The 25,847-nt window shown below is 43.1% G+C and overlaps 1 long non-coding RNA gene and 1 pseudogene across 2 annotated transcripts in view; both read left to right on the top strand.

The window, feature by feature from the left end:
* The window catches only part of LOC144764090 (uncharacterized), a 55,216-nt gene extending 47,181 nt beyond the window's left edge, over nucleotides 1-8,035 (top strand). The window contains exon 3 of the long non-coding RNA XR_013596312.1: nucleotides 7,860-8,035. This is a non-coding gene — a long non-coding RNA (uncharacterized LOC144764090). The remainder of the gene's footprint in view (nucleotides 1-7,859) is intronic.
* Nucleotides 8,036-8,059: 24 nt separating this feature from the next.
* The window catches only part of LOC144764089 (uncharacterized), a 55,796-nt pseudogene continuing 38,008 nt past the window's right edge, over nucleotides 8,060-25,847 (top strand). Inside the window, exon 1 of the transcript XR_013596311.1 lies at nucleotides 8,060-8,137. The product of XR_013596311.1 is annotated as an uncharacterized LOC144764089 (transcript). The remainder of the gene's footprint in view (nucleotides 8,138-25,847) is intronic.

A 25,847-nucleotide genomic window follows, 5' to 3' on the forward strand; every position in this document is an offset into this window, starting at 1 on the left:
ACTATGGAATCACTTTGTCTGATAGCTAGTGCTGTGGCTGCAACTGACTTCAGGCACGCAGGTAACGCCTGGGCGACTGGATCTAATGTGCTCGAAAAATAAGCACAGGGCTTGTATTGACCTGCTTGATCTTGTGTGAGAACAGATAATGCTGTACCTTCGCGTTCTGTAACGAAAAGTGTAAAAGGCTTACTGTAGTTCGGTGTAGCTAGAACTGGAGCTTGACATAGGGCTTTCTTTAACTCGTTGAAACTAAGTGTATGATCAGGTGTCCAAGGGAGGACAGTCGATACGGCTGCCTCCTGTGTCGTTAACTGTATCAGTGGCTTGGCTAGAAATGCATACTGGGGAATCCATTGTCTACAATAAGAAGTAAGGCCGATAAAAGCACGTACCTCCTTCTGGGTTCTGGGCTGGGGAAGACTCGCTATTAACTGGATACGGTCGGGTGTCAACTGCCTACCCCTCTTGGACAGCAAGTGTCCTAAGTATACCACTTGCTGGACACAGAATTGAAGCTTCGAAGGTGACACCTTGTGCCCCATCTCGGCTAGAAAATACAGAACTGTAAGTGATGCTCGCTCGCAAGCACGTTCAGAACGGGCTGTGATCAGTAGATCATCGACATACTGGAGCAGGGCAGTGTCAGTTGGCATGTGAATGTTGTCTAGTTGTCTCTTAAGTGCTTGACTGTAAATACTAGGGCTTTCTGTGAAACCTTGAGGAGCGCGTGTAAACATATAGCTCCTTCCATTTAAACAAAATCCGAAAAGAAACTGGCTGTCTGGATGAATTGGAACACTGAAAAATGCATTCTTGAGATCAATAACAGTGAAAAACATGGCTTCGGAATCAATGGCAGTTAACAGGGAAGAAATGTCTGGAACAACTGGGTACTGAGGAACAATACATTTATTAAGCTCTCGTAAATCAATCACTAATCGATATACTGGGGGTGCATTCGGATCAGTACGTTTCATAACAGGAATGATCGGAGAATTACATACATTGGAGTCAGTTTCTACAACTACTCCTTGAGCCATGAGCTCGTCAATAATTTTGGATAAGGCTGCTACAGCCTCAGGTGGCAATCTGTACTGTCTAATTCGGGGTAACACTACACCTGGTTTGAGAGTCACACGATAGGGTGTGATTTGCATGTAACCTACATCAGTTGGACCTTGCGCCCATAAATGTTGCGGAACATTAGACAATCTTGAATCAAAATCTCGTAATACATAGTGACCCTTAAAGTCACGTAGGAACAGACGTATTCCCTCTGGGGAACAACAAATAACTGCACCTAATTCTTTCAGTGTCTTAATACCTAACAGATTCTCTGGACATGACTTAGTGAGTAACAGATCAGTAGTACGGGACAATGGACCTACTTCTAGAGTAACTGGCTGAGATATTTCATTAACTATGGGTTTTCCTGAAAATCCAAGGGAAACATTTCTTGAGCCTGAGAGCGGAGCCCCTGGAACTTCGGCATGACTAATTGTGGTCCTACTTGCCCCTGTATCGATCAGAAATTTTCTGTCTTTCCCTAATACTTGACTATGAACATAGGGACCTTCTTGGTCTACAGGTATCTCGATGAGAGGCAAGCCTACCTCCCTCTCTAGGCTGTTTCATGAATATGACTGGTATTCTGGATACTCAGACTGTGCATACTGGTACATCTGCGATGTAACGTGCTGTGTTGCAGCAATAGGCTGCGGTACTGTAACTGTCTGTTGTGCATTCTGTGACTGAGGAATCTGTGAAACTTGTTCTTGTCTAGGCGGACGTGGTCTTTCTTTAGTCTTACCAGTAGCTATGTTGTGCTTCAGAACTGCACACTCGTTTATAAAATGACCTGGCTGTTTACAATAATTACAGTTCCCTTTAACGGGAGCTGCAGGATGACTGGCTTGATTCGGACCCCTCTTCTGACTGTCTTGGGGAATAGATTGTGCAACTAGCACTTTCATTTTCGTGTCTTTCATACGTTTTCTCTCGTGTTCTTGCTCTTCTCTGATTCTATTCTGGTGATACTGAAGCATCTGGAGCATCTGGGACGGAGTATTTGCTTGCCAGGTGCTTTCGACTTTCAAAACTCGATTTTTAATTTGTGGACTTGAATTCTCGACTAATTTGGTAACGAAAAGGTGAGGGTATGACTCACTACTTGTCTTGAGACCACTATTAATACTGAAACATTTCTCGAATCTAGAATAAAAATCACTAATATCTTCTTCTTGTTTCTGTTTACAGGCTGAGATTGCATCCCAGTCTTCTTTTCTAGTTGTCAATAATCTGGGTAAAACTTGAATCAATAATTCTGGTAATTCTTTACATTTATCTCCAAGACCGGTACCTGGTACTCGTGCCTTGTCTTCAGCTTCTAGAGCTGTCCAATCGATCTTTTTCTCTCCCACCTCCCATTCTTTTTCCTTTAACTTTTCATACACCCCTGCGGGTAACAGGACCTTTAACATTTTAATGATATCTGGGTAAGTGTATTCTCCCATACGGAGCATGTCTTTTAATTCTCTATGGAACCCTGCTGGATCTTTGTCATGACAGGGAATTAATTTCTTCATCTCGAGGAGTTCCATCTTTGATATCGGAGTGTATACAAACACTCGTTGCATGTCGCCACCCGCCCCTTGGACTGGGTGGACTTCTCGTAACGGATTCTGTCTGTCTATGTAGAATGGTTTACTTTCTGGGGGTGAGACATGAACAAAATGCGGGTTCAGGAACGTTCTATACTTGTGACGCTGTTCTAGAATGACACTAATTAAATCGGTACCTAGACCTCTCCATCTGTACTGGAGTAACTCGTTCAGGATATCATGTAACGGGCCTGGATCAGAATGTTGACCCTCATACAGAATAATGAGGTGCTGGATCATATACGTACCCACCAGTCGTTGCTCGGCTGGGGGCAGTTTCAGAAACATTTGTGCCACTATTTTGTCTGGAAAAGTGGTAGAATCAGTAATCCATCGGACTGCTGATCGGGCTAGTTCTTGTTCGTGCATGGTACTTAATTCGCTATAACCGACTCGTGATTTCAGAATGTGATCGATAGCTTGAAATACTTGTTCTAGAGAACGAGGCTCTCGTTCTGATACTGGATGATGAAAAATGGACTTGGGTTCTGGACGTAAATGGCGATCTGGAAATCTGGATTTTCCTACATACGCTATTCTGACGGGAGTCTCGTCTTCCTCTTCAGGATCAGAGGCACTTTCTTTCTCGCTTACTTGTGCTGCTTTACGCTGTTCGTGTAACCTTATTATTTCTTTACGAATTTTCTTGTACATACTTTCCATGGCACTAATTGTCTTGTGCTTACCCTCGGCTATATTATCACTCCACCTTGTCAGGGTTCTCATTTCGGCGGGATCTTTAGACTGGTAATCTTGTTCTCTTATTAGACAATTGATCAGGAACTTTAATATCATAAGCTGAATCTCGGCTTTCCTTTGGGACATAATCTCGCCAATACTTTCTGGATCATCCCCTGTACGGATGAAACGATATATTCTGTCTAGATCTTCTTTCATATTCGGCAAGGTGACTAGATACTCGGTCACCCTTCTTACACGTAAGGAATATAAAACCATAGTATTTTCGCCTGGAACTGGATCATAAACACATTCGTTAAGGGCTTGCCTGATTTCTGCGACAGATTTATTACTCTTGGGAGTACGCTGTGATGCTTGAGCATGTAATTCGAGTGCTGATAAACGCTTGTGTGGCGGCGGGGTTTGAGGAAGACCTCCTCCCGCGGCCCCTAAACTGGAATCGTCGACTGACATTCTTCGTCCTGGCAGAGTCGGTAATTGTAACGTGGGCTGAACTTGTATGGCGGGCTGACCCGGGGGTACCGTAACAGGTACTCCGGTGCCTGGAAGAGCGGGAAGTGCCTGATTTACAGGGACTGGTGGAGCGCGAACTGGATTTGCATATTCTGGGACTGTGTCGTCCAAATAGGACGAAATGAAAATATCAGCTGCGGTCGGTTTATGACGTAGCTTGGTCGGAACTAATGGTGGCGGGAAATTACTGGGTGCCTCTGGGGTCGCTTTTGGCAAACCCTCGGCAAGGAGAGGATACATACCCTTAATAAGGGCATGCCTCTGTCTGTCTGACTGTTCGGTTTTGACTCGTTCACCTATCTCGATCAATTCTCTTTCTTGGGCTCGTTCTTGGGATTCTCTACATAACTCTGACTTTCTGACTTCCTTTTCCGTTCTTCTATGCGCTTCCTTACGCCATAACTCGATGGCATCTTTCTGTGACTGTCTGGCTTTCTTTTTCCATAATACTTCTTCTACTCGCATGATACATTCGGCATCCCATGTACCCGACACGGGCCATCTATACTTTTCTTCTAACTGTTTGGTATACTCTACCCATAAATCTAGATACAGGATGGCGCTTATGCCATGTTTCTGATACATAAAGTGACCTGGACTGTCCCTAGGCGGAACAGGAACGGCTGCTTCCAGCAGACCCTTTCTAGTTTTCAACTGACGTAATCTTGAAAAGAGCGGCATTGTAAACTTAAATCGGAACACAATACAATACACGAAGAACAATAACAAGTGGAAAAACAATTCAGGCATACCACGACATTGGAATTACATTAAACAATATCATAACATAACAGTTCGAACAGAATATTACCTGAAAATACTGAAAACAGAAACAGAACAGATTTTCTCGAGAACGGAACAGACTAGAGTTACCGGATGCACTGCTGTAACAGTACGGAACATACCGGTCCCACAAAGGGACGCATCAAGACCCGTATCCACCTAGGTGAACACTTCGTTTGCGGGCTTGGGTACCACCAACCCACAGACCAGAGTCAATTTAGACTGACCCTGTCGAGACACTACCCCAGCAATGGTACTCACCGGGCAGCACGGAACGGAAGGCCTCGGACGGGACTGGACTATGACGACGAACTTCGGACTTCGGACTTCAGTTACGGGTGGACCTCCGGATACCTCGGACCTTGGACTCTCGGCTTGGGCTCTGGTCGGGACTCGCCGCGTTCCTCCACCGTCTCGTTCGGATGCTAGACCGCCTCCTCCGTCTCCTCCGTGGGCCTGAGGGATACTTGAGCAGAAATATCTGCACTTGGCCAGAAGAGTTCCGTCACGACTGCAGAGGGTCAGGGGGTCGGCGTGGCTTCACCGACGCGTGGGGAAAGGGCAAGTCCCTATTCGGGCGCCATTATGTGGTAAATAAATAAATAATACCCTATTTTTGAATGCTTAAATGAATAACAGATAGCTCAATAAATAAGAGTCAAGATTCGAGGTAGTAGGAGTTTTTGCAGGTTTATTACAGCATAAGGACAGGATCAGGACAACCTGCATAGGAAGAGCAGAATGACAGGGCCCAGCAGGACAACTGGGACCCAGTAGGGGAAAAGGATGCCCAGCAGCTGCTGGGGCTAGGTCTGGGATGAGCTTGGAATGAGCGCGCTAGCATTCAATAACAAGATACAGGCATATATACATAGCGCAAACACATAGCAGTACATTGCAGTAGGCGTAACAGTGGGTGGAGTAGAAGGCGTGACATGTAGCAGTCGCGAAAGATAACAGTAAAAGTGGGTGTAACTGGGAGTTTACATAGACATGTGATGCAAACGTAACAGAATATGTCATGAATGGGCGGAAACATAGGAGGGGGCTACCTTAGGAGCCGGGACCTCTAACCTAATGGTGCGCGAAAACTAGCGATGACGTATTACTAGGAGAAGCTGGGGCTACGAACTCTGTGCTAGGAGCAGAGACTAGAGTCTGGAGGGTCGGAGCGACATGTACCTAATCCTATCTGGTATCTAATGTTTAGGGAACATGTTGATATAAACTAAGAGTCAGGAGGGGAAAAGCTAACTTGATTCTAAGACTGGACCATGCATTATTCTACACGTAGTGCGTGATGAAGAATATTAAATGACCATTAATACAGTATTTCTCTAACGTGGAGCCGAATAGGCTAGACAATGACGGAAACTATTGATGCAGTTCAGTAGCTTAGGAATGCAGAAGAGGAGGACTGAACTGATAGCAGGAACTATAACATACTTTTGGCAGACTCAGAGGCAGAGCCGGGCTGCACCGGGCACTGCGAGGCAGGAAGTAAGTGAAAGGTCGAGGATACAGGTGGGGGCTGTATCGCTCCTCAGCGAGGCTTTCAGGAGACAGGGGCTGAATCTGTGGTCCGGGCCCTTTTGAGGCCTAGAAACGGGGACTTTATAATTGAATAACGTGCACACTGAGAAACGTGGCAACATAACTTTACATAGGCCTGATATTCGTAGTATTCACGAGGACTGGAAATTAACATACCAGAGGTGGACACAACTGTAATTGCGTCTTTAATCAGAATGGGGAATAACATATGCATATTGATCATGCACATATAACATATGATGGATGGGGCGTAGGGACACAGAACATGGCGAAATTTACTTTTCCACAAAGCCGACACTCCAACTGACGCACTGAGAAGACGCTGTCTTTTCTCCTGCAGAGAAATCCAGCTCCGGGGTTTCCAGGCTACCCTTGCGGGTTGCTGGAAGATCAAGTCCTGAGAGAGAGAGATACAGGACCTCTGTCATTCTAAAACCAAGGTACGGAGCTGATTACACCCTTAGAGAATTCTTGGAACAGATTCTTGGCAGAAAATACTAAACTTAAGCTACACCACATGTACTCCTCCCCCGTATTAGACTTAGGTTAGATACACCAGGGTAGGCGTATTTTAGAAGCACCAGTTGAGTACTTTTATTCATTATTTATCACTGTATGTATTTTAGGTATTTTATGCATTTTATGTATTCTATGTTATATGGCTTAGAAACCATATCATGCTTTTACAGTACTACTTTATAATACTTTTTGTATGATATGCCTTTGACTTCATAACCAGTATTACGATTGTGGCAGTGCATTTCTTATGCTTAAGAAATAAGACTGTTCAATAAATACTTTTTATTGAAAACGCCCGTCTCTCTATTTCTCAGCACCTCTGGTGAAACGAAGCATGCACAGTGACTGAGTGAAATAGCCGTCTATTGTTTCCGCGACTCTAGAGATTAATTTCTTATTCTTGGGAAACAAAGTCGTCATGTTTATGCGGTTGTCAGAAACTAATCCCTTCTTGTGAATTCGAGAAAGTTTCTAGTGACCTCTGAGCTAGCTGGCACTCACAAATAAGTCTAATATATTCGGTAGAGACCTAGTCAACCTCAGTCCTACGTCTAAACTACAGGATATATTATTCCAATGCGCAGAGCCTATTGGGAATATAGGAACTACACTACAAAACCTCATCAAGAGGTGTCCTACCGCTTCTCATACCTGATCCTTAAATAGAAACAAAAGAGAGAGTTAGAGATTAGTGGACATTCCATTTGTTTTTATAGTTTTAGATCAAATAGATAAGTCTTCAGTTTTCTCAAACTTATGAAATTGATTTGAGATCTCAGCCACAGAAGCATGCTGTTCCATGCCCTTGCTGGTCCCTGGAAGTGATCAGTCCCCCATTTTTTATTTTATTTTATTTGTTATATATCTATAGATGGATAGTAGTTGTTGAGATGGTGATCTTAGTATTTGTGTAAGTGCATGGCAGACAGAAAGCAAGGCATGTAATTGTTCTTCCTGGGGCCATGGAGTGTTTTATGACATAGGCATAATGCCTTGAAAATCTCTGTGCTTACTCAACCTCGACCAGGTAAAGGCCTTTGATAGGTTGACACTCTTTCATGTTCAAGGTTTTACAGCACATGAATTCTGGTCCAACAGGGGGTAATTTCACCTTTTTGGCTCGGACAGGCACTGAGTGAAGCTGTGTGAGAGCATCGAGCAGCTGAGCAGCAGACCGAGCGGATCGAGCGGCAGACCCGGAGCAGACCAGGAGGACGAGGAAAGATTCGCGGAATTCTCGCAGAGGGAAAGTCGCCGCTGCCCTGCTACTGAGTAAGCCGTGTGGGAAGGCTGACTGTTTTACCGCGGAAATACAACACGCGGACAGAGGACAGAGGATGGAGGAAGAAAGTCGAGAGTGAGACCCCCTCGAGACTGTCCCTCATCTCGCAGCGGCGCTGGCACAGGTGAGCCTCAGGCGCAGCCTCAAGCGCGGCAAGGAGCGGGAATAGCGGGAGGCCCCTGGTTTGGCGAGAGCTTTCTTGGCAGGAGCGGCCGAGGGCTTTCACCCGCGATCAGCGGTCTCCGCAGGTTCCGCCACTCTCGTCACCACTTAACCCCTCCATCGTCTGACTAATCCAGAGTGGGGCGCAGGACTACGAGCCTCATTTGCTCACCTTGCCCCTCGTATCCTGCCTCTCTCTCCATTGCGGTCACGCCAGTGTGCAGCCTGAGGGGGCGGTGGACCAGGTGGAGGTTTTTGGTCATCCAATGCAATAGGGTGGCGCAAAAGCAGTGCAGCAGTTGCAAGTTGCAAAGCACTGAGTGGGGAAGAAAACAATTATGACAGCTAAAAATAGCTAATAAATACCTAAACAAACAAACAATGGTTACAAGGAGTCAGCCGCTTTTAACCTGCTTTTGACCTGCTGTGGGGAAGAAAACAATCATAACAGCTAAACAAATCTAAACAAACAATGCTGCTGGCTGTAGCTTTAGCAGAGGAGTAGTATCAGTATAACAGAAGTACCTTCAGCAGCTGCAGGTCCTTCAGGAGTATAGATTACGGTCACGAATTGTGGATTATGGACTGGGGACGCAATACGTTATACACAACTCCGCGGCAGCCCCGAATAGTGGATCTAAAACATCAACCGCAAGGCGAGGCAAGGCAAGCTACAGGTGCTCTCGATAGCCGTCATCAGATCAGGTAGAGAGCGAGTGACACTCCCACTAACAAAGAGGAAAAGGAAACCTCAAGGTCCAATAGTAAAGAATAACAACAAAGCCAGACCAGAAGGTGGGATGCAACCTCTAATTGCGACGGTGTACAGAATGTTTGTCAAATCAACCAGTATACCAAACAAATTCAACTTTCTAAAACATCCAGCAGACGTAATGTTATCTTCCCTCGTGCAATCGAACGATGGGGACAAGCGCTTACCAGACCCGATTTTACCCTCTATACACGTTGGGGGTTTCAACTGGATAAAATACCAAACCAACCTAGAACCCATAACAACAGCTGGACCCCGGCAGATGCATGATCATTGGGACCACAAAGAACAAAATGATGAACAAAATGATGAGTCCTGGTGCACAATTAAGGACTATGAACCATCAATAAATGAATATCTATCAGACTCGTCCGAATGTCTTGCTAAAGACACGTCACCAAATAAGCAAGGTCAGTTCTACCCCAGCTTGGCCCAACAACCAATCGAGGTAGAGGTCAAAATCATCAAGCCGGCCTCAAACGTTACACAACATGAGAATCAACATAGGGCACTAGTCCCTAACACACAGAAAACAACTGACATGGCAGTGTCTCAGAGCACACAGAATATTGTAATAAACGAGGAATCAAGAGTCTCAAATCATGACGCTGATGGTGCTGAAGCCAATTACAGGCACACTCATTTGTTAGAAGCAGAAGTTTCAAACAGCGAAGAAAATAAACCATCTCAACCGATGCAGCTGGTAGCTGATAGTGTGATCCCTTGCAATAACTCCATGGCCAGGGTTACCCCCAAAGCAAGTACAGATGCGGGATAAATATGGGATATTCTTTTTAAAACATCTCAACTCACACTCGAGGCACTAACTTATCAATCAAAGAAAATGGACGTCCAAGTGGACCTGCTAAACATTATAGCAACCAAAATATCGGGGATTGATTTAAAATTAGCTAATTTGAACAAGCTGATAACACGAGCCCAAGAATACGCTTTAAACACAGATTGCGCTTGTGGGCCGACAATTGATAAACTTGTATCCATCCCAGAAATGCTCACCACTTTAATTGAAGATTTAAAAACTCAAACGGCCCAAACATACTGTAACAGAACGAAGGGGGCCAATAAACCATACTTCCAATAAAATATCACAAAAACAGCTAGTGCAAACCTAACTTCCAGTTTAAATATGGACCTAATAGCTAACAAACAAATAATGGAAATATCTGGAGCCTCTGACAAGGAAGAGCACCAAGAGACCACTACAAAAATATTCTCCACAAATTTAAATCTAGACTCAACAAATACAAATTCAATACTTAAAACTACTGGGACCCCTGAGGAGAGAAGGATACAGGAGATTTCAACTAGTAATGCTGAGATAAAAATTTCGCGACGCATGAAGAAAAAACAGAAAAAACAACTAAAACGCCAAAAGTCCATACAAAATACAAGGTTTATGGCTCAGCCTATGCATCTCCCTACAAAGGGTACAGACAAATCACTCCACACACAGGAAAGGTCAACATTAAACAAACTGTATCCAATATTTATCAAAACCAAAATACAAGATAATGCCCTGAGTGAATTTGAGCCCGTAGACAAGGTAACACTAAGACCATCATTGTCGCAGGCCTCACCAAGCTCTGGAAGTGGTAGTTTAACAAAGGAAACCGAAATAACAATAAACGAACAGGAAAAAGAGAAATTTGAACATGGGTCTGCCAATGAAACTACAGGTTTGGGAACTAAACACCAAAAACTTGGGCAATTTATTTCGGTCCACGCTATAGAGACGACACAGTCCGAAGATATAACATGCACCGACCCCTCGCCTAGAATGACACCAATTGTACAAGATGTCAAAAACTGTTTTAAAACAATCCTACAACCACAGTACAAATCAAAGGGGAGGCATGACATTTTAAACAGGGGGGCCCTCTTACGGCTCCTACAATACATACCTGCACTTTTGCATATAAAAAGCAAAGACCTAGTCTGTATTCAATTTGAACCAAAGAAAGAGGACACCAACAAAGAAAACACCATATTTACCTGGTTAAATCAAAGCACAGCAGAAGTGGTGCTGAGAGAAAAGGATATCTTCAAAAACTGGGGAATTGGGGTGCGTCAACCAAAACAAGAAAAGTACCCATCAATTCTTCAGGAGCTAGTAAACATAACAACAAAGAACACGAAAGAGTCCTTTCAAGGAATACTTAGAGGCACATCAAAAATAAATGCAGACAAAAATTATAAAAAACTGACCATATCAGTCAGGAGACAAGAGGATGCGATCATAAGCAGGAGTGTTATAGATGACGGTTAAATGAGAATGTTCAATTAAACAAAATAAGTCATGAGCCACAAAGAACAATTCAATATTCCTGATGCCCAAGGGGGTACTCTAGAACCTAAGGGGTGTCGACAAGGGCCTACATTAGTTAAACCCGTAACACCGGAATCACTGTGCGTATTCCATACCAATTATAAAATGCTTTCCAACCTCAAAATCATCTCGTGGAACGTGGCAGGATTACAAAAAGCACTGAAACTCGAAACTGTCCCACAAATATTGCAGAAAGGAGACATAGTATGTCTACAAGAAACTTGGGCAACAGACTGTGTACAACTCGAAGGTTATGCTGGTTTCCATAAACTAGCAACCAAAAACAATCACTTCGGTAGACCACCAGGGGGTATTATGATCTACGTAAAACATTAAAAGCAGGTGACAGTATAGAGGGTAAAAACAAATTCTGACACACTACAGGCACTAATAATAGAGGGAGACAGGGTCCGAAAAGATAGTGTACCTATATTAGTTATAAATCTATATCTAAATGCACACGGAAAGAACAAATTGGAGGGGTTTGGTCCACTTGGGAAGGAGGGGGGTTTGACCACTAAATTTATACAAAGAACAATTTAACCAAACCTCCATTCATTTGTGATCGGAAACCCAATCAAGAAACAAAATAGACTAAATTAATTATGTCTATTTTGGCAATGATGATTTGCCTCTTTTATTTTAAATTATTTCATAAAGAAGAGATTATTTTTCAAGGCTGAATTTAGGAACACATTATCAACCAAACAAACTATCACATTGACATAAACACATATACACAAATCAATTACTACATATTATGCATAATTTACCACACAATTTGACAGTACATTTTAAACAGAACAAAATTCTCAAAAATGAAATGCGTGAACACATTCATGAAACATGTCAAAAAAAGCTGGTTCTATATACACTATTTACATATATATTCAATTCTACTGCTTTACGCATTGAATTAAGCAAAATGTAAGAAAAAGATTCCTGGTTTATAACAGGCAACGAATCCTCGTATTTTGAGGGGGTGAAGCAAAAATCTTCACGTAGCCGACGAGTTTCGAGTTCTGGCCTTACAATTTACCAAACTCTCATCAGGGCAGCATTAATCCTGTCTTTGACAACTAATTTTGACAAGAAGAAAAAAGAAATAAAGTCGTTTTTTTTTAAAAAAAAGCTTCTAGAAAGCCCCTGTAATCTCACTTGACCACCACTACATTATATAATCACATACCTGTTTATTAACAGTGTAGAGTTCTGACGTTCTATTAATCTCTTACGGAGAGCTTTCCAGTCTGCAACAAAGTATCAATCTCTATTTAGAGTCATGCCAGGGGGCTTTTAAACATGCCAACGTGTAGCGGGAAAGAATGGAAATTGTCTTACGTGAATGCCACTGTATTGACACTGAAAAGGTTCACGTTCTGGCGCAGGTCTGAAATCCTGAAAAAGGTGATAGCTATTTTTACTGCCCAGTTCCGTTAATATGCAAAAAAAAATTAAATGAAAAAGAGCGGGACCATTACTCACTCGATACTCAGTGTTCGTTTGAAAATTATTTTCGTGCTCTATTTGACCTCGATCTTTTGGACAGGAAACTGTAAAGGGAAAGAACGGGCTAAACTTAGAACCGTTACCCAAAAGATATATCACGAAGCTCACTTTCTATAAAAAGGGATTAAGTGATTCACTTACCAAATTCCGCTATGAGCGCACAGCATTAATGGGAGTCTGTTGTCCGCCGAAGCATTCGCAAGCCGGCGGGGCAAGACAAGTCAGGAATATAATTCCAGGTCAAAGAAGTCACGTGACAGCTGTGTGCTTCAGGGGGGGAGGGGCCACCTGTCGATTGAATTCTGGACCTTGTGGTTCCCAAATGAAAAAAACACTATATCTAGAGTGAACCTTTTAGTGAAAGTATACCAACCCGAGTTAGATTCTATTCACTTCGCACATACCGTTGAGCCCATTGTTAATGCTGTCAAATTTCATAATTAGATACGCTTCCTTGCGTAGTAGCGCACTTTCAATATTGGGAGACCGATGTTTTGGGTCTATTGCAGCCAATACCGTCCACTCAAAGTAATTTTCGGAATGGTTGGCGGATATAAAATGCTCCACCATAGGGGCAGTCAGGACTCTGCGCCTTATGCGCGATCTATGTTGTGTAATTCGCATGTTGACTTGTTGGCATGTTTTGCCGATATAGACCTTGTTGCATCTGCAAAGCACTGCGTAAACAACATTTTTTGTTTTACAGTTAGTAAAACTCACATGTCTCCATTTGATGTTGTTGTATTCAAATACATTTCCCTCCAAGGTTGACGGGCAAGCTGCACAGCACCCACATTTGTGGTGCCCGTCTATTGGTTTCAAATTCCACTGTGTGATTAAATCACTTTTTGGTTTTGGAATATAGCTGTCAGCTCTTATCAGCTGTTGTCCAATACTGAGGTTTTTCATCATGGCGAAGATTGGTTTAGGCATAGTGTATTCCAGATTCTCCAGCAGATGCCAATTTTTCAAAATGATTTGCCTAAACTTGTTTGTATGAGAACCAAAGGTCGTCACACAAACAAGTTTGTCCAACCCCAACTTGTCTTTCTTTTGTAACAAGCTCTCTCTGGGAGTGAATCTTGCTCTCTTCTTGGAGTGCCTAAGCAAAACTCTCACAAAATGAATTAGCGTGAGAGTCGAATTCGGTCAATTCAGTACAGTTCTTATTCTTAACAGTTGCCCATACGGGAGATTTTCTTTCAGGCACTGAGGGTGTGAACTCCTGTAATAGAGGATAGTATTTCTATCCATCTCTTTTTTGTACAGTGTTGTATTCAGTATTCCTGTCACCGGGGCTATTGATACGTCCAAAAATGTCATCTTTGTTTTACTAGACTGCATTGAGAACTTGATATCAATGTGTCTTGTGTTAATCCAATCGACAAAGCAGTCCAACTCTGTCTGGCTCCCCTGCCACAGGAGCCAGACATCGTCGATATACCTCAACCATTGGAGCATGTTATTGATGAAAGGATTATTGTTATGGACGAACCTTTCCTCATATTGGGCCATAAACAATACGCCCATCTCCGGTGCATAAGGGCACCCCATAGCGGTGCCCTTGATTTGTACATAGAATTCATTCTCGAACTTGAAATAATTACTTCTCAATGATATTTCAGCTAGTTCGATAATGAATGATGTAGGTACCTGGTGAGGTCTTTCTCTCGATTCCAAGTAAAACTCCATTACCTGGAGGGCTTCATCTTGAGGGATTTGGGTGTACAATGATGTTACATCCATTGTAACCATTATTTGGTTCTCCTCATCAAAAGATATTCCTTCAACTTTTGTAATAAAGTCCGTCGTGTCTCTAAGATAAGACTTGACATCATTTATAAACGGTTTAAGGAAATAATCAATGTACTGTGAAACTGGCTCCGAAACCGAATCGCACCCCGAAACAATGGGGCGCCCTGGTGGTGTGTGGCTATTCTTGTGTATTTTTGGTAAAAAATACAGGATGGGAGTTCTTGGTGCCTTTTTATTCAAAAATTCAAATTCCTTAGGACCCAAAAAGCCTTGATCCAAGGCAAATTTAGTTAACTTCTCAATTTTGTGTTGTATGGCTTGTAGGGGGTCTTCCCTCACTGGTCTATACCATTCACGATTTTCCACATGACTCTTACCTTCTGTCAAGTACATAGTTCGGGGCCAGATCACCACCGCCCCGCCTTTGTCCGCCTGTTTTATTATAATCGAACTGTCTGATTTCATATCTTGGATAGCTTTAACATGTTCCTTACTCAGATTGTTCTTTGCAAAGCATTTCGTTTTTTCCAACTTATTAATTGAAGACAACACAGCCTGTTCAAAAGCGTGAATTTGCTTTGGTATATTTTGAGTTGGGGTGAATTTGGACTTAATTTTAAGGCCAGTAATTTCTGGCATAGCAATAGATTCACTCCCAAAGAAATAGGATTTCAGCCTAATCTTTCTGCAAAAATCCAAGGCCTCTAACTTTAGCTTAGTGAAATCAGTCCTTCTCGTGGGGACGAATTTGAGGCCTAAACTGAGTATCATCTTTTCATTCGAGGTAAGTTGCTTTTGGGAAAGGTTAACAATGGCAGAATGGTCTAGTTGTTGTAATACCTGCTGCGTGTTTTCATTTCCCATGGTTGCTTGAAGCGAACCCTTGATTGACCTCCCCTGGCTAAAAAAGACTGGTTGGAATTGCCCTGTTTTTTTGATGATGGGCCAGGTCTTGCGTCCGGGGATGAATCTGATGATGAAGTGTCGGAGAAACTGTGGTGTTGGGTTCAAATCAGGCCTACATACTCTGCTAGGACTTTCGAACACTTTAGTATAGAAGTTGGCACGGACACTGGAAAAGGTAAAAGACAAGTTTATTAAGACCCCATGGGGTGGTGATACATTCCTACAGCACCCTTCGGCAATGTAAGAAGTAGCACACCGAACATCGGTGCGCGACCTCTTTTATATGGTTTAATAGCAATAAAAAGATAGGCGGTTACAAGTTACACATTTTAGGTACATATAAGGTCATTTTTGGAACACAGCCAACATGTGGGAGGAGTTTCAACAGCACTGGTCAGTTAGCATGAACATTCCTGAAGAGTGACCAATTGGTGCGTAATGCGCATGTGCGCTTGACCAGTACTAAAAATAGCCTGTTGCCGAGCAGACTAGTGACCATGGGTATCGAGAAAGGACAAAAGGGCACACTGACCACGAGGCAGCATGTTCATAGGAAACGGAAGTCAGAGGGATTCAAAATGGCCCCCGTTCGTTTTGGTCAAGTTAACAGAAAAGACCGTGTAGCTGTGCTAAACGCTAACTCAGGAGCTGCCAAAACACGACAGACGGCCCTTTTAGCGTTTAGCAAAAGCTACCTCATAGTGGACATGGTCAGAATGTTCATCCTCAATGTTAATAGCCATTATTTTCAATACTTCATCATTGATCAGTTTCTCTTGCTTAACAATAGCTCGTTTGGACGGAATACAGGCTGTGATACATACAGTACATAATGTAGGGCCACATTGAATACATAGACAAAGGAAAAATAATACTCCAATAAAAACACAGAGAATCGTTAATAATTTCCAACCCCAAGTACTAAGCAGGGTCCAGAACCAACCAGAAAAGGTCCATGTTCCATTTTCTGGGTGGATCTCAGCAGCTATCTTGTGTAATTTTGTAATCGAATCATATACAGAAGGTGAGTTATCTGGTACGTACACGCAACAACTACTTCCGATGACGCGGCATGCTCCACCCCTATCAGCTAGTATCACATCTAGAACCATTCGATTCTGGAGCGCCACAATTCTGGTAATTTGTAATTCCTCAGTAATATTTCCTAAAGCAGAGGCAGTTTCATTGGCAACGGCTTCCACTACACGTGTAAGCCGCCTTATCTTCCTACTATTTAATGCAGCTCCCACGAATGAAAATAACCCCAGATTGAAATCTACATATTGTTGTAAAGTGGTATCAGTCTGGTCTATTTCATCAAGATCTATTGCTCGTTTCACTCTATTCAATATGAAATCATGGTACAAAACATAATCATTATGATACATGGGAGGAGCAATAAACACAGGTGGTAATACAAATGCTACATAACACGTTCCTAACCAACCCAATGGTAGACAATGGTATCCCTTATTTCCACAAATGAAATATGTGTTACGTGAAGCTACAAATGCAATTCCAGTTGGTGTATCAAAGGTAAGTGTAATATTACATTCACTGCGGCCTACAGGGATTGTACCTTTATTTCTAATACACAAATCTGCTTTTGTATCGATGACTGTTATTATGTGCATGCTCGTCACATTTGTAAGTCTTTGATTCGTATATACACGAGGTGTAGAAACATTGTCCGGACGATATTCTTCCCATTCGAATTTAGTTCCTTCAGCGTGTGGATAGCCATCTTTATCGTTATAGCATATTTTATTCAACCGAAAAAGCAATCCACCTTTCGTCGGCCATCGCAGAGTAAAAAGAAGAGTGTACCAAGCATGACAAGAACCATTATGAGAAAACGGGAGAGGAATGAGTGGTGTTCCTCCCTTCTTCTGGTGTCCGGGCAACATTCCACATACCCAACAATTGGACGTATTGGTCATGTTATGAGTATGATGCAAAATTTTAATAAAACTGTTATTCAAATAAGTCTGCCTATGTCTTTCTTCGTGAAAAGGCAGAGTGAAATGAAAATGTTCAGACGGACTTGGAGTGGTGGGCAGTAAATGTTCTCGTACAGGAAACAACAGTTCTATAGTCCAAGCTAATACTGCGATCACCACTATGGTCAAGACAAACAAAACAACACCAAGAATTCTCCTCTTTCGTGTCGAAGGAGATGCCATAGTTCATAAAACAATACTCTTTAAAAACAACACTAAGCGGGAAAAATAAAAACGATGGTTCTGAACCGAGGCTGCCGTTGATTTGTTCTCCGGGATTCAAGACGGGTGTCGCTACACTGGGCAGAACTGATCCCCCCCCCTTGATATTCCCGGCTTCCGTTTCACAAACCTCAGAGCGGTCACCAACCAGTTTCAAAAAGAGCACAAAAGAAATCTTATTTCCTGGGGCGTAGATTGTACTTCACTTTATCAGAAACAACGTGGTCCGGGAAGGCTCCCTCCAATTCATCAGGCGTGACAGCTGGGCTCTTTTCTGTATCCAAAATCTTTCTGTAGTCGGATAGCACCACAGGGCTCACCAGATCCGGAGAGACACGTCGGCAGTGCGTTGAATGAATCCACCGCTTCTTGTTGGTGACTCTCACAGCAGTTCGCGTAGCCAGCAGCACTTGCTCAGGGCCATGCCATCTCGGTTCCAAACTGCTGGATCGCTCAAAGATTTTGACCATCACGTGGTCCCCAGGACGGAGATCGTGAGCCTCACCAGCGGAGTTATCAGGGAGCGCCTCTCGAACCTGTTGATGAATAGAAAGCAAATCATTTGTTAATCGTGCCAGATAATCGTTCATCATTATACAAGGCATATCATGTATCAAACGAGGTTTCGGAACTCCCCAGATATTCATAGGCCTTCCAAACACCACTTCATAGGGTGTGAGGCCAGACCGAGAATGGGGCACTGATCGAATGGACAGCAATGCCAGAGGCAAAGCGTCCGGCCATTTCAGAGATGTCGATGCCACTATCTTTGCTAGCTTCAGCTTCAGAGTTGCATTATATCTCTCCACTAAACCTGCTGATTGTGGATGAAAGACAGCATGGAATCGTTGTTTGATTCCCAATCCTTTCAGGACATATTCTACTACTTTTCCAATGAAATGAGGGCCATTATCACTCCACATAAGTTTACAAACACCATAGCGCGGGAAGTACTCCTTGAGTAGCACCTTAGCTGTTGTCAATGCTGTATTGTCTTTCGTAGGGTAAGCCTCAATCCATTTGCTGAAGGCACACACCACTACTAGGACATACTTGAGATTATTACAGCGTTCCAGCTGGATGTAGTCCATTTGTAGTACTTCGAATGGTGCAGTAGGTGGAACAAACCCACCTTTAGGAGTATGAGTCCCTTGTCCAGGATTGTGCTGCAAACATATCAGACAGGTCTGCACTACTCTCTTAGCCGTGCTAGCAATGTCAGCATTTTCCCAAACTCGTGTAAGCAATTTAGTAATTGCGAGAGCTCCAATGTGTGCCAGTCCATGTGTCATTTGCACCATTGTTTGTAAATAGGCCATGGGTAGTTTCCATCTCTCCATATCTTTACTACGCCAGCAACCCTCATCATCCAATACTCCCTCGGTGGCCCATTTCACAAGTTCTGCCTCTGATGCTGACTTCTGTATATCGAGTATTTCTTCTCTAGCATCATGCCACCGCTCAGCTTGTGACTTTACCACATACATGGGGAAATCATTTTGCAGCATAGCGGTCTCTCTCGCAATGCGATCTGCAAAAGCATTGCCCTGTCCTATTTTGTCCGTCACCTTTTTATGTGCGCAGCACTTGACTATTGCAACTTTCTTTGGGCATAACAGTGCATTCAGGAGATCGCGTACCAATTCTCCATGCATGATGTGTACTCCGTGTGAAGTCAGGAATCCTCGTTCCTTCCAAAGTAGGCCAAAATCATGCACTACTCCAAAAGCGTAACGACTATCCGTGTAAATGTTCACACATAGTCCAGCACTTAACTCACATGCCTTCGTTAAGGCTATCAACTCAGCCGCTTGAGCTGATTTTTGGGGTATCCGTGCTGCTTCTACCACAGTCTTAAGTGTCGTGATCGCATAAGCTGCGGAAGTCGTACCATCTGGTAACCTCACACATGACCCATCAACCCACAGTTCCCCATCTACATCTGGAAATGGCGTATCCTGTAAATCGATACGACCCTTTGTCTGTTCCTCAGTCAGAAAAACACAATCATGTTGTTCTTCCTTCTGGGTCTCAGCAACAGGATCCGGCAATAAAGTAGCAGGATTTAGTGTTGCACATCGTTTTAGTGTGATGTGCGGCGCCAACAACGTTAGCTCATATCCTGTCAGACGGGCACTAGTTAGATGCTGTGTTTTCGTTTGATTCAGTAACGCATCTACTGCATGGGGAACTAGCACCAACAATTTGTGTGACAAAACTATTCCCTCACTTTGTCGTATCGCAACTGCTGTTGCTGCAACTGCTCGAAAACATCCAGGCAATCCTCGAGCCACAGGGTCGAGTACCGCCGAGAAGTATGCACAAGGCCTCTGTTTATCTCCGTGTGTCTGCACTAACATTGACAATGCACACCCATCCTTCTCGTGTACATATAATGTAAAAATCTTCGTGTAATCAGGTGTACCTAACACTGGTGCAGAACAAAGAGCTTGTCTCAATTGTTCAAAAGCATTCTGACATTCATCCGTCCATTCAATGGGAATCGGTGTATCTTTAGACAACAATGCTAACAATGGTTTAACGATATGTGAAAAACCCAATATCCATTGCCTACAAAAAGACGTCAAACCTATAAAGGCGCGAACATCCTTCTGAGTGCGAGGGACTGGAGTATCTAGGATTGCTTGAATTCGATCTGGTGTCAATGCACGGCCCTCCTTAGACAAAAGATGACCGAGGTAGGTCACCTTTGGTCTACAATATTGTAGCTTTTTCTTCGAGACTTTATGATTATGCTTAGCCAGGAAGGAAAGCAAGGAAAAGGTACTCTTCTCACATTGTTCTGGCGTGTCTGCAGCAAGTAAGATATCGTCTACATATTGAATAAGAACCACTCCCTCTTGTAAGTCAAAGGAATCAAGCTGTCTTTTTAATGCCTGACTATAAATGCTAGGACTTTCAGTATAGCCTTGAGGAACTCGACAGAATCTGTACGATTTATTATTTAATGTAAAGCCGAATAGATATCGACTGTCAGGATGTACAGGGATCGAAAAGAAGGCGTTCTTCAAATCAATGACTGTAAAAGTAGTTGCCGTCGGTGGAACCAACGTAAGCAATGTGGTGATGTCAGATACCACTGGATACTGAGGCACTACTATCTTGTTTATTTCCCTTAAATCAATAATGAAACGGTAAACTTTAGCATCTGTATCTCTTTTAAGGATCGGTAAAATTGGACTATTGCAGACATTGTAAGGAACTTCCTCAACTACTCCTGCCGAAATCAAATCATTTACAATGTGTATTAAAGCAAGTTCACCTTCTCTAGAAATCTTATATTGCGGGACACGTGGCAGAGATACTCCCTCCTTTACAGTAATACGCACTGGGGGAATTATCATTCGCCCTACATCCGTGTCAGAAGTGGCCCACAACGTTTTTGGTAAGGAGGCTAATACTTCAGATTCATGGAGAAAACACACTCGCTCAAAGTCTGGGTAATTCTCATTCAGCACAACTCGCACTCCTTCTGGGGCACAGCGAATAGTAGCTCGAAAGTGTTTCAACATATTGAGTCCAATAATATTATCGGGTGTATTTGGAGACAACAAAAAGGGACAAGGGGCAGCAAATTTATCAACATGAAATGCAACTGGTTGAGACAGTGGGCTAGAAGTAGGTGTTCCATCGAACCCTATTGCTGTAATTACCTCGCCAGACAGGGGAGCCCTTGGAACCAAGTATTTGGACAAAGCGCTACGAGTAGCTCCTGTATCGACCAGAAATTGATCAGTAGAACCCAAAACATGTGCTTTTATGTATGGACCCCTCTGATCAACTGGTATCTCAACCGATTCCACACCCCATCCTACGCAATCCTATGCGTAATGCTCATCCCGTGCTTCAGCAGGACCACCCTCATTTATCTGATATTGATTGCGGTTGTCAAACGTATTATAATCTGACTGACCACGACCCCTTGCTCCATATCCTCCACGATCGTTCGTGCCATAACCTCCTCTTGACCCTCCATAATAATTCCTAGATCTCCCACTTCCTCGTCCCCTCAAATTACGCTGCTCTCGAAACACCGGACAGTCTGCAATCCAATGCCCAAACTGTTTGCAGTATGCACATTGATTCACAGAAATGTCAGAACGAGGGGGAGGAGTATTACTGTACGATCCTCGTCCCCCTCTATTGTTCCCTCTCGTAGCCTGAACCTGAGCTAACATCACCTTCGTTTTCAATTCCTTCGCCTTCTTTTCACTACTTTCTTTCGCCTCCAATTCCTGTCTTTCATAATATTGAGCCATAGTTAATAAAGAAGCAGGGGTTGCTGTGGTCCATGAACTTTCACTCGCTTTCAATCGTTTCGCAATCTCCGGTAGGAGATTAGCCACATACTTATCAACGAATAAATGCCTGCCAGTATCTTCTGTCAATAATTGACCACTGTAATCATGGAACGCTTCCTCGAAGCGAGAGAAAAAATCGGAAACTGATTCATCCGCTTTCTGCTTACAAGAGGCTAATATAGTCCAATCAATCTTTTTAGCGGGAGCAAGAGTCTTTAGTTTTGTTAGTATGGCCCCTGGAAGGTCTAATATTAACTGACACGGCTTACATGCTGGTTCTCTATCTAAATCAGCCTGAACAAGATCTTTCCAAGTGGCCCCGAGAGTCGTGAGGTCATCAAACCTACGAATCACTCTCCACATATCAGGGGGCAATATCAACCCGAAAAATAGATCAATATCAACTAACGTCATGATACATGAAGAAATTACACTTTCAACATTTTCATAAAAAGCCGCAGGGTTTTTACGGGGATCAGGTAAAGCATTCTTAAGCGCCATGACATCTGCTCTATTCCAAGGCGTATAAACCCAATTATATACAAAATACCCTTTCGCATCCTTAGAACTTTTATCATCATCGGTGCCATCCCCTTTATGAGGGACATATAAAGGCGCAGCTTCTCGCATGGGTCTAACATTAATCGCAGCGATCTTATCTGTTTCAAAAATAGGGCATTCTTTGGATATCCCCGTCGCTCCGGACGCAGACGAATTCTTCGACGTTCCCAACTCCCGTAGTCGTATCGCCTCATTTCGTAGTTGAATCAAACGCTTGAAGAAGTCGTCCGCATCTGAAAGAACAAAAAGACCTTTACGAAAATTCTCACGGCCCTCGGATATCTCCTTGGGTTCTAACTCGAGAGAATATTTTCTATACCGCTCAACAACTTCATCTCCAAAATGATCTAAAAAATACAGTCGTTCCTTATCAGGCCACTGTTCCATTTTTACAGCAATGTCAGAAACAGTAACAGTATTAATATTTAGCTTTCGTGCCAACGAACGTAATTCCGCAGTTCGTTCCGCATGTAACCTGGTACGCTGTGTTCGATCACTATCCTCATCTGATCCCTCGCTCGGAGCCGTGGGTGCGACGTACGGAGGCGGACAACGATCTAGTAATGAAAAATCATCCGTTTCATTAGTAAGGACTGGATAGAGAGGACGCCTGATAGGGAATTGACCATTAACCTGTAAATTACGTTCTCGTCTCTCCCTCTCTTTCTTTTCCTGTAATTCCTTCTCCTGTAGCTGTAAAGCTTTGTCATGTGCAGCCTTCCGCTGCACTTTCTCCGCCAAGGCTTCCTCACGCTTCACTCGTTCACGCACCTCTTTCTCCCACATACGCACACAATCAAACATATCTTGTCTAGACCTTCGCTGAAACAAACACTGCTCTACATACTGTACCTTTCGAAGGTCAAACGACCCATATAGTGGCCACTGTAATTCACGATCAGTTTTAGTATACTTATGCCATAATGTACTATACATTATTGGTGGAATACCGAATTTGACATACATTTCACGATTTGGAGTCCCGTCTGGGGGAGCCGGCTGTTTTGCACTCAATCGATAATTGGTACCATTTTCAGAACAGCACATCCTACGGAGTGTGCTAAAAACAGGCATGTTTCAAAAAGTACCACGAAAACGTGATACTACAAAAATGCCACCTAACACGGTGCACTGTTCAAATCAAATAAATCAGAGAAATATCCCTACATGCCTGCCTATGTGAGGTGCACTTCACATATTCAAATTCAAATTCAAAGATTCAAAACGTTAGCTAACAAATTCAAATTCAAATTCAAAGTTTCAAAAAGCCACAGTAAGTGTCAGTAGACTACTTCACCACTCAAAAGCTTACCAAATATTTTCAAACGTCCAAAGTCCAACTGCCAAGTTCTGTGGTCAAATCAGCCAAAACGGCACATCACGACAATCCAAGATCAGAATCTCAGTCGAGGACCGGCGCCACCTGGAAGGTCAGATCGGAAGGGAGGGAAAACACACCGTGGGTGCCGAGACTCGGGTCACTCAATGGCAGCGATCGCGTCCATGGCGAGTTTCCTAACCTTCGTCACGACCTCTCCTTCGGGCATCCGAGTCGCCGATGAGTCCCTTCGTGGTCGCCAATTGTGGTGTTGGGTTCAAATCAGGCCTACATACTCTGCTAGGACTTTCGAACACTTTAGTATAGAAGTTGGCACGGACACTGGAAAAGGTAAAAGACAAGTTTATTAAGACCCCATGGGGTGGTGATACATTCCTACAGCACCCTTCGGCAATGTAAGAAGTAGCACACCGAACATCGGTGCGCGACCTCTTTTATATGGTTTAATAGCAATAAAAAGATAGGCGGTTACAAGTTACACATTTTAGGTACATATAAGGTCATTTTTGGAACACAGCCAACATGTGGGAGGAGTTTCAACAGCACTGGTCAGTTAGCATGAACATTCCTGAAGAGTGACCAATTGGTGCGTAATGCGCATGTGCGCTTGACCAGTACTAAAAATAGCCTGTTGCCGAGCAGACTAGTGACCATGGGTATCGAGAAAGGACAAAAGGGCACACTGACCACGAGGCAGCATGTTCATAGGAAACGGAAGTCAGAGGGATTCAAAATGGCCCCCGTTCGTTTTGGTCAAGTTAACAGAAAAGACCGTGTAGCTGTGCTAAACGCTAACTCAGGAGCTGCCAAAACACGACAAAACCTATGAATCTATTCCTAGATCGTCCTTGAAAGGAGGTTAAGGCTTTTCTAGAGTCAGCTAATTTGTAGTAATCTTCTTTCAAGAATGGGTAGACTTGTTCTATTTTGAAAGATTTAGAATCTCTTTCAAACTGGATTGTTTTAGAATTAATTGTGTAATCTTTAAAAGTTTGGATTGCCTTAACAATTTTATCAATTAAAGCCTTGGCATCGGTAACTGCTGGATCATCTGAAATAGCCTTTATCAGGTCATGGATTTCCTTTTCTTCCTGACTACAAAGTCTCTGTGCCGTCTCTATGGTATGCACCATAAGATCACGACTGCACTTCGTGTTTATGAAACTAAATCCTCTTTTCAGAGTATAAAAGAGGATTTAGTTTCATAAACACAAAGGAAATTCATGACCTGATAAAGGCTATTTCAGACGATCCAGCAGTTACCGATGCCAAGGCTTTAATTGATAAAATTGATAAGGAAATCCAAACTTTTAAAGATTACACAATTAATTCTAAAACAATCCACTTTGAAAGAGATTCTAAATCTTTCAAAATAGAACAGGTCTACCCATTCTTGAAAGAAGATTACTACAAATTAGCTGACTCTAGAAAAGCCTTAACCTCCTTTCAAGGACGATCTAGGAATAGATTCATAGGTTTCTCCGACACTTCATCATCAGATTCATCCCCGGACGCAAGACCTGGCCCATCATCAAAAAAACAGGGCAATTCCAACCAGTCTTTTTTAGCCAGGGGAGGTCAATCAAGGGTTCGCTTCAAGCAACCATGGGAAATGAAAACACGCAGCAGGTATTACAACAACTAGACCATTCTGCCATTGTTAACCTTTCCCAAAAGCAACTTACCACGAATGAAAAGATGATGCTCAGTTTAGGCCTCAAATTCGTCCCCACGAGAAGGACTGATTTCACTAAGCTAAAGTTAGAGGCCTTGGATTTTTGCAGAAAGATTAGGCTAAAATCCTATTTCTTTGGGAGTGAATCTATTGCTATGCCAGAAATTACTGGCCTTAAAATTAAGTCCAAATTCACCCCAACTCAAAATATACCAAAGCAAATTCACGCCTTTGAACAGGCTGTGTTGTCTTCAATTAATAAGT

This window comes from Lissotriton helveticus, chromosome 6 (assembly GCF_964261635.1).
Source record: "Lissotriton helveticus chromosome 6, aLisHel1.1, whole genome shotgun sequence".
In the NCBI taxonomy this organism is placed as follows: Eukaryota; Metazoa; Chordata; class Amphibia; order Caudata; family Salamandridae; genus Lissotriton; species Lissotriton helveticus.